Source organism: Pteropus medius, unplaced genomic scaffold, assembly GCF_902729225.1.
Source record: "Pteropus medius unplaced genomic scaffold, Ma_sr-lr_union100, whole genome shotgun sequence".
NCBI classification, from domain to species: domain Eukaryota; kingdom Metazoa; phylum Chordata; class Mammalia; order Chiroptera; family Pteropodidae; genus Pteropus; species Pteropus medius.
Window position 1 is genome coordinate 6,244,897 of NW_024343732.1, and position 8,175 is coordinate 6,253,071.

The 8,175-nt window shown below is 36.2% G+C and overlaps 1 non-coding gene across 1 annotated transcript; it reads left to right on the forward strand.

The window, feature by feature from the left end:
• Positions 1–7,696: 7,696 nt before the first annotated feature.
• On the forward strand, positions 7,697–7,800 carry LOC120606658 (U6 spliceosomal RNA). Its single transcript, XR_005653942.1, has one exon. It is a non-coding gene; the product is annotated as a U6 spliceosomal RNA (small nuclear RNA).
• Positions 7,801–8,175: the final 375 nt, after the last annotated feature.

Genomic DNA, 8,175 nt, shown 5'->3' on the forward strand with positions numbered 1-8,175 from the left:
GATGTGCCTGCGTGAAAAAGGAAAACTTGCCTATAAAGCCTGCTTATTTTTCACTCTTCTATTGCAACAGATATATTTTTAAAAACTATTTGGAAAAAATAAAAACTAAGAATAATGAGGTTGACGTTTCAATTTTATCTAGAGTGACAAGGGAATTGAGCACAGAAATATAAAATTTTGTTCTGAAATTTTGGCAAACCATCTTGTTTGGGCTAATTAACTATCCCATTATTTCTTCCTGGAGAGTTCTGTGCTAACCTGCATTCAGAAATATAAGAAACTAGAATTTTCCACCGATTTGATATTCTTGTGAATAATTATTCTGTGCCATCTAAATTAAACTTTCATTTGTTTTCTCTGTGCCAATTTGATTTGCCCTGGTTATGTGACAAGATTTAATTTAAAAAGTGTTTCTGGAATTATAATGACTATATTGTTATGTCTTGTGACTTTCTTTTATAAAACATATAATGAGTCAAGATAAAGGGAAATTCAGTTTTTTCTCATTCCATGTAGTTATGTCTTTTTCACATCATCAGTTTACATTGGGTACAGCATTCATTATTTTGTTAGTGAAAGCTTAACTGGAAAACAAAATATGTTTATAATGAGTGAAAGAAAATTTAGCCAAATTGAGATGCGTAAAATTAGAAAAATTACTGTTTGAAAATTTATCTGAGGCCTATTATAACTGTTCTCAGGAATGTCTATGTCAGATGATTTAGTTTTCTAATTTATCTTTAAATTATATTTTCAATTTGTGGGTAATATACTTAAATCTACATGGTTGATTTTATTAGAAATGTACAATTGCATTGCTAAATTAGCCATTTAAACACACCGGCTCCCTGTTTTAAATGCATAGCCTTGATGATTGTAAATATTTTTTTCATAATTATTGCACTAATAATTCATATAGGCTAAAAGTGTAATGAATTTGTGGAAATCACAGTACTTAATAGCTTTCCTGTGGTATCACCAAATTAAATCTCCTATAGGCCATATTAATAGGTAAATACTCTACTTAGAAACTAGAAATTTTACATTATGTAACTTGCTTAGTTTATAACATCTCAACTATGCATACGTGCTTAATTCTGATTCAGCCTATACTTTTTAAAGATCAACTATCACTATCTCCATCCTAATTAGTGGCAATAGAAATATATAAATCACTAACATCAAACAATTTCGAATAATTAAATTTCTTTGCATGGAGACTCGCTCTTAGAGACAAAAAAACACATTCACCTGTCTTGTGAGGGACTTTCCATGCCCCTCAGTTCACTAGCATCGGAGTTTGGGAGCTAAAACATACCACACTGTAGGAACATTCTGGGCGAGACTGAGAAAATGACCTGTCTTACAAAACAGGAAAACGATGCTGCTGCCACCCGTGTAATATCTGTGTTGATGTCTCCTTTCCCAGCATTCCTCCGTCTGGAGGCAGAGAGTCAGTGGGGAGTGGGTGCAAGAAACATCTGCTGCCTCAGGACCGCAGTGGCAGGTCCTCCCAGCCTCCACACTGCACACCCTGGATCTGTGCAGCAGGCGCAGTGGACGCCTCAGGAACATGAAAGGGGGCTGGCCTGCACGTATTTCTCCCTCGCGATATCCTAATCTTCCTCGTAGGGATAATACTGGACTGGTCCTGTGGTGTCGTCCTTATTCCCCATAGTTGTGGTAAGGGGACAAAGGTTCACTGAGGACAAATGGGGGCAAAAGAAAATGGAGCACGACTGCATTGAAAATTATCTCACAATAATTTCCTGGCAAATCCAACCCATTCTTGATGGTGTGGTTATCAGGAAGAGAACGTCTTTAAAATTCACCTAGAAATTCATAAAAATGAAAAAGTGAGTATAAGGATAAAAACAGGGAGACAAATAAGAAGTTTAAAGAAAGGTAGTGTTGGAAATCAAGTGGGCTAAAATGATATGATATTTCTAAATGTAAAATAAAATACTAAAGCTATGGGATCCAAACTACGTTTTCTTATACTAAAAACACACAAGCAGAAAAACTGGTGTCTTATTCCCTGAGTCAGTCAAGGTCTTAGAAGAAAACAGAATCCAAATATGATTCAAAGAATTAATGAAGACTCTGTGCAGAAGGTACGAATAAAGGTGTTTAGCTCTAGAGACTAGCATCAGTGAGAAACATTTAGCATCTTTAGGCTTAAGGAGCCAAGAACTCGGAGCTTCCCAAAATGATAGCCTCTATGTAATGTGTGTGTCAGAAATGATAACGAATTCTTAGAACTTTCCTTGGAGTTTAAAGCAAAGAAGACTGCTAAAAACATGTGGCAATGTTGGCAGATGACTTCTAATTTAAATCTTGCTTTTATTTTAATACGAAAATTGCATTTGTGTTTTGTAAAATCATGTTGATATTTTTGGCATACAAACAAAAACTTAAAAATATTGTGTGGTTAGACGAATAAAAGAGCACACTGCTTTAGGAACCCAGAAAATAAGTGGGACATTAGAGAAGGCAGGGAAGAGGGGCATCTGCTCTGTACCTTAAAACAAGAGTAGAGATTCAACTTAAAGAAAATAAATACAGATGATTCTAAAGTGCTGAACACATTTGGGAACCGGTAGCAGTTGGAGTCTGATGTGCTTTTTAAGAACTGCTAATCCAGAAGAAAACTAACTCATTTATTAATTAAATTAATTTCAGCCTGAACTCTTCCTGGTATATCTTCATTATCAAGTGAATAAAACTGTAAGTATATTAGTATTCATCATAATAGTTTATATGTACATATTAACTTTTATAGAGACCACAAGGTATTTCTTGGCAAACAGTTCACTGCAAATGGTAAAAATGTACCATGAACTACAATACTGTCTAACATTAAATGTGAAACGTATTATTTTATCAGAGACTCTTTTTTTTTTAAGTTCTTTGGAGGAGTAAATCTTCTAATCTCTAAGTGAGTCTAGCAGAACTTCAGTTGCATAATACTTTTCCAGACTCTGGTTTTACATTATGAACAAATGTTTCCATCGGTACATTCTGACTGTGCTAAGCCGCGCCCTCCATTAAATAATTAAGATTTAACTATAGAACTCTAGATTTTCTTCCTGTTTAGGAAGTATAAACTTACTAAGTACACTGAGGATATCTTGGCACAACTGGCCATCACAAAGGACATATAAAAGTCAAACGTATTAATGGTTTATCGAATGCAGCCTCACACGTGTTTCCCTCACTGAGAGACCTGGGAGTTTGAAACTTCCCAAACAACCACGGTGGACCTGAGCTGCCAGAAAAATTCTGGAAAGCCGAGCATATGGCCTAGCACAGGAAATTCATTTTCTCTTTCTGCGCTCCCTTATATCACTTTTAAGGCCCAATTTTGCTGTGGGATACTCAGTTCTTATGGAATTTAAAGGCTGCTGCCTGCTGTGAGGTAATGCGATTGTTTAGAATTTTTGAAAGTTTTATTTTTTCATCATGAAATAGCTCAAAGAACTCAAGAATGCCCTGCTATAGAAACTAAAATGGTAATATGAATTCCAGGGGCACATTTTCTATTTTTTCAGGCTTTGATTCATTTCAGCTTATATTTGCAAGATTGAGAATGAGTGATTATCCGGACAAATTTTAGCTTCCAAATTGTGTTTGATCGTTCCAAAAAAGGAAAATCAATTGTTTTATTTTCTAAGAGAGATAATTGCCTAAATATGTACCTCTCATGTGTACAAATTACCAAAAAAAGGCAATATTTAATTGGTTAATCTCTCAGTATAATTTCATAAACTCACAAGTACCCCAGGTTCCGCCTGTGCATGAGGCGAGAGCAATGACAAATAGGCGAAATGGGGTATTGCATGGTCTATCAGGCTTTAGAGTCCTGTGATAAACGAGTCTATTAACACGTAATGTCCCCATTTGCTGGAGAATTATCTTGAGTCTGAATTATAGGCTAAAGCTATCCTCATTAACCCTCGGAAGAGCAGCTTGTAAAATAATGTTATTCACCCTAACATTAATTACTAGAAATATCAATTATAAGACAGTACACCTACTCAGACTTATTTTTGCAAATTTTCTAAATAGAGATCGCATTCAATTACAACTGCTCAACATGCAGGCATACTCCTTCAAATTTAAGACAGAAATTACATACACATAATATATATTTTGTCTAGATAGAGATACAACTAAAACTTTATTTACCAAAAATTTCCTATCAGAAGGGCCAATTGTTGATGCGGAAAGTTGCTTGAGACTCTAGTTATGTTAGGCTCTTTATTTGAATTACCAATCAACAGTAAGTTATCAAAGTCAACCCACCATGATATAAAACCTCGCTTCTCCAGTACTGTGAACTTGAGGCAGTTACTTAACCTCTCTTTTTTATAGTTCATGTGTAAAATCAAGGTAATAATGGCATCAACCTCAAAGAGGTTTTGCAAGTGTTAAGTAATAGATATAAAGAACTTAGAAGAAACCCTGACATATAGTAAGCATTCAGATGAAATTTTAACATATTTTTATATATCATGGAGATTTTAATAAACATACATTTGGTCTTTTTATAACTCTTCCATGTCAATATTCATTTGTGTGTACATAAGCAAACTCCAACACTGATCGTTGCTCTGTCTGTGATTATTTAAGGAGCTTGTGAAACGTTTTTGCAAAAATAAGTTGTAGGAACATAGAGACTTAGGCGGGGGAGGCCCGGAGGGACTATAGCAAATCTCTGTTGAAGCTGTAAATAGACACGGGAGTTCCATCTTCCAGTCCAGCGCTCAGACTAATAGGATAGACTTTGCTTCCTCTTACAAAGGAGCATTCTAGTTTTCTTTAAAGCAAATATATTCTTCACTAGGCTTGGAATTGCCTGGAATTATTCACATGGGGACTCTTAGCAAAAATGTGATAAAGGTTCCAGCTTCATGGCCTCACTTTAAGGGCCTGAAGCTTCGTATCTCTTCAGAAATAGAGCTCCCAAAGCCAACATTTCTCCCAGCATCCCTTGCAAAATTGCATCCTGCCTTCTTTTTTGGGGACTCTCAGAAAAATAATAAAATCTCATTAGTGTCTTTTTTGGAGGGCAACTGGAGAAGCCCAACTAAGAACTCTTTAATACAAAGAATTTAGTCAGCTTACACAAATGACGTGAAGTGATAATGATAAACTTTTCCTCAGCCCTGTGCTTTGGAAAACAGTAATGGTGAGGAATCTCCCCCGCTTTCTGTGTTCCCCAAACATCCTAACTAAAAGAATCACCCTTTTCCCATATAACTCAGATAAAAGTCATGGATATCCCTCCTGTTTACCCATGACAAGGCCAGAGGAAGACCCTCCAGTTTCCCCTTATTTGTACCCAACGACCAATCTTGGTGAAATTCTTGACTTGACCAAACCTCAGTTAAACTTTTTTCCCCAACAGGCTCATTGAGTGAACACTGACTCATTCTCAGCCTCAGCCAGTTTTAGGATCTGATATGGAGTTACCCTTGCTTAACACTCTCTCCCCTCCAGAGAGTACGTCCTGCTCACATGTCCGATCACCCCAGACACTCAGCACACTCCCACGCGCCCAGTTCTCTCCAGACTTATGCACTCCTGTCAGTAAGAAAACAACTCTTTCTGACTGACCTTTGTGAAACCTGCAGATTTTATGTTCAGAGCATTCTCCCACTTGCAAGAGTTTCCTTCCCTGTTACAATAGCCCCCTCCTCTTATTACAGCAGTTATTTTGAATGAAGTATCTCCTTCCCCAAGTCCAGATTTCTTCTATTTGATCATATGAAAACATGGAGATTAAAGTTGTAATAACTTTTCCGATAAGTAAGCTGTGAAAGCAGAACTCCCTGTCTCAGGCTTCATGAAGCATTAAAACTATAGAAATTAACACTAATATTCAAGACTTTCAAAGCACAAAGATTTACAACCCTATGACAATCATCTCCAGCTAATAATAATAAAAAAATTACAAGTAAAGGAAAAGGAGGGTGAAAATAGGCATGTTTTCCCCATGGGAATTGTTAGTGTTCTGTGAGTCTCACGCCCTCACCATCACCCCAATCCAATCTAGGAAGTAGGACTTAAATAGGAGTTGATACTGTCACGTGACCCCTGCAGCGTAGACACGTCTGAATCTCACCCGAGTAATAAAAAGAATGAGAAAATGAACGGCAAGCTATTTATACAAGCACTGAAATTCACGTGGTTTCACTGGGAGAAATGCAATTCTAATATTTGTTAAAGTAAAAGACAGTTCTGCTTCCCATAAATCAGATGTGGGCCATGTGAAAGAGAGATGCCTAGGGTTGCCACAGGACCAGTTCAAGAGAAAAGGTGGTGAACGAATCTCTATGAAGAGAAACTCCTTATGTCTAGAGATGGAGCAAAGAGAAAGTTATGATCCAGAGAATGATACATCACCGCGTTAGAGAAATTGCTCTCACATGTCTCAGAGAATTCTCTGGAGAATTCACAAAGGTTCTCTCGGTAGAGTGTTTAAACACGTATCTGGCTTAAAGAACATGCCACAAACTAAAAACAGTAGCAGTCAAATGAGAACCCTACAGTTCCTCTTCCTTCTTTTTCCTCGCCATACAATGCATCTGAGGGAGCCAGATGGTTAGAGAAGGAAAGGAAAAATTGCTGGACATTGCAGTTGTTTTGTGGGTTTCCTGGCTCATCCATTTAGATTCTTACTTTTTGTTCATCTTTGACTAGGCTACTTTTTAATTCTGTAGAGTTAAAAGCTGTAGAAAAGTTATAGTGAAGGAAGTACTTTTTGTCTACAGAAATGCACATTGTATGTAATTGGTATTGATGCTGGCCATTGATCAGTCTTGCCAATTTTTCATTGGGTTGTAAATTTATTTCAACATTTCCACAAGAATGTAAGCAGTTATTTCTTTTATTAAGAGGCATGTTAATATAGAAATCACTGAAATTTCCATCTTAGGCCATTGCTTCTAATTTTAAATAGTTACTTGAATCTGACATCATAGATAAGTAAAAATGGGAAGATAACCTATTTCAATTCATGCAGATAGATGGAGAGCGATTTCATTTTGGATATTTTTTGTTCTCTAAACAGAATAGAAGTTTCTTACCTTTGTGCAGGTTACCTTCCACTTAAAAAGTGACTATTATTCTTGCTGACTGCTTCTACTCTCTGTACACATGTAAAATGATAGAAACCAGGGCTCCACAGGGACACCTAAAATGCATATTATTCTCTAACAAGTGGTGGCTTGATTAAAATTTTACTGTATGCATTTGCTAATAACCAACAGCTACACAAGCAAGAATTGACTCAGACCACATTTAACACGGAACATTTGATTACAAATTTGTAGAGAGAAAAGAGAATAGCAAATTGGACTAAAACAATTGAGAAGTCAATTTGTATGTTGAACTGCTTTCCAATAAGACTTATTTTCTAATATCCACTAAGGCTCATTTCTTACATCCCAGGTAATCTTTCTTCTCCCCTTAATGTTTCAGTGCCCAAAACTTAATTTATGCAACGTTCAACACAGAGAGAAAGAGCATGGTATAGAGATTTACTCTCTGCAAGCTTTTTTTGGAGAAGAATTTATCTTACTGCTATATTCACATATAACAACATTTGTTATATAAACAGAGAAACCTTAAAAGTCTACGTGAGGAACTGACTAGGGAAGCTTATTTTAAAATCTGAATAGGGAATCTAGTAGCGCTCGCTTCGGCAGTGCACATACTAAAATTGGAATACAGAGAAAATGAGCATGGCCCCTCCACAAGGATGACATGCAAGCTTGTGAAGCGTTCAATAGTTTTGAACTAGGAAAAGAAATATTGCTATAAAAGATGTTACTGGAACAATTGGCAAAATGTGACTGTGAAATGAAAACTACATATGAGCACTGGAGCAATGTTAAATTTCTGATTTTGATCACTGCAATGTGGTTATGTAAGAGAACATTCTTGTTCTTAGGAAATACACCCTGAAGAGTCGTGATTTTCACTACTTCATCTCAATGGTTCAGGAAAAAAGAAAGTCTTGTTGTTCCTAGTATCACTGAGTGAATATACCACAATTCTCATAATATGTTCCCTATAGTTGTAGATTTTAAATTTTTCAATTAAAAAAAATCACTCATAAAAAAAGGATCGCGTAGAGTATATGTGCAGTGAAATCTAAAATTACAACAT